The following is a 1,921-nucleotide window of genomic DNA, read 5'->3' as shown; positions in this document are numbered from 1 at the left end:
CCACTTCAACTTTTCACTGCGGTTGGTTACAGTTAGTGTTCTCGGGCTTAATAGTCGCCCAAGGGGGGTGATTGTGGGGTAGTGCCCGGGAGGGTGAGCTTTTAATTCGGCAGGAGGCATGTGGGGCCCTGGAGAACTCATCAACCTGTCAGTCAATGAGTTGTCACCAATGCAGTTGGTTAATGAGTTGCCAAATGTAAAGTTGGTTAATCAGTTGCCAAATATAAATTTGGTTAATGAGTTGCCACTTCAACTTTTCACTGCGGTTGGTTACAGTTAGTGTTCTCGGGCTTAATAGTCGCCCAAGGGGGTGTATAGCGGTCGATGGCCGTTGTGGAGTGCGTTTATTGTGGGTTGATTTTGACTTTGCCTGGCTGGTGGAATTTGTGGGAGGCAGGCAAGGGGATTGGTGTGGGTTGGTTGGCCGGAAGGGAGCTGCTTGCATTGGGGTGTTATCCTGACTTTGTTTCGCTGGTGAGAGTAGGCAGCGGCAGGCAGGCAAGCGGAATGTCGTGTGGGGTGCAGTGAGAGGTTGTAATGACGCTGCTTTGCAGCTGACCATGTGCCCTGATTTGTGACGCCCGTTTGGAGGCTGATATCTCAGGAAGGCCGAGGCCGATTTCCTCCGGGTATGGCTCGTTGCGTGCGGCAGGAGGAGGCGCAGCGTACGGTACCGAGCACTGGGAGGTGCGGTGCTGCCCGCCGGAGTGACAGCGAAAGGCTGCGCACCGCTTTCCGCCTGGTAACTCGGCGTCCGTGAGACCGACCGACTCCGCTTTATCGCCGGAGCTAGAGTGGGGCAAGGGGCACGGTTGAGTACCGGAAGGATGACGTTCGCACACGGGGAAGTCGAGTGCCGGGCCGCTGAAAGCGAGCAGGGTGCCACCGACTCTTCGGGCCCACTCGGAGGCTGATATCTCAGGAAGGCCGAGGCCGATTTCCTCCGGGTATGGCTCGTTGCGTGCGGCAGGAGGAGGCGCAGCGTACGGTACCGAGCACTGGGAGGTGCGATGCTGCCCGCCGGAGTGACAGCGAAAGGCTGCGCACCGCTTTCCGCCTGCTAACTCGGCGTCCGTGAGACCGACCGACTTCGCTTTACCGCCGGAGCTAGAGTGGGGCAAGGGGCACGGTTGGGTACCGGAACGATCACGTTCGCACACCGGGAAGTCGAGTGCCGGGTCTCGAAACGGAGCCGGGTCGGCCCAATTTAAAACGGAGAATAGAGTGCTGCCCTCTGCGGGTGAAAACCTGGAAGTACGTTGGTTAATGATTTCCAGTTCACCCCGCTTGGTCAGGCCCACTCGGAGGCGGATAACTCCGGAACGCCGAGGCCGATTTCCTCCGGGTATGGCTCGTTGCGTGCGGCAGGAGGCGGCGCAGCGTACGGTACCGAGCACTCGGAGATGCGGTGCTGCCCGCCGGAGTGACAGCGAAAGGCTGCGCACCGCTTTCCGCCTGGTAACTCGGCGTCCGTGAGACCGACCGACTCCGCTTTAGCACCGGAGCTAGAGTGGGGCAAGGGGCACCGAAGGGTACCGGAACGATCACGTTCGCATACCGGGAAGTCGAGTGACGGGCCGCTGAAAGCGAGCAGGGTGCCACCGCTCGGGGCCCCGGTTTGTCCGTCCCACCCGGAGGCCCATATCTCCGGAAGGCACAGGCCGATTTCCTCCGGGTATGGCTCGTTGTGTGCGGCCGGACCAGGCGCAGCGGACGGTACCGAGCACTGGGAGGTGCGATGCTGCCCGCCGGAGTGACAGCGAAAGGCTGCGCACCGCTTTCCGCCTGCTAACTCGGCGTCCGTGAGACCGACCGACTCCGCTTTACCGCCGGAGCTAGAGTGGGGCAAGGGGCACGGTTGAGTACCGGAAGGATGACGTTCGCACACCGGGAAGTCGACTAGCGGGCCGCCGAAAGCGAG

This window comes from Heptranchias perlo, unplaced genomic scaffold (genome assembly GCF_035084215.1).
Source record: "Heptranchias perlo isolate sHepPer1 unplaced genomic scaffold, sHepPer1.hap1 HAP1_SCAFFOLD_1189, whole genome shotgun sequence".
Lineage (NCBI taxonomy): Eukaryota > Metazoa > Chordata > Chondrichthyes > Hexanchiformes > Hexanchidae > Heptranchias > Heptranchias perlo.
This window is presented reverse-complemented; position numbering follows the sequence as displayed.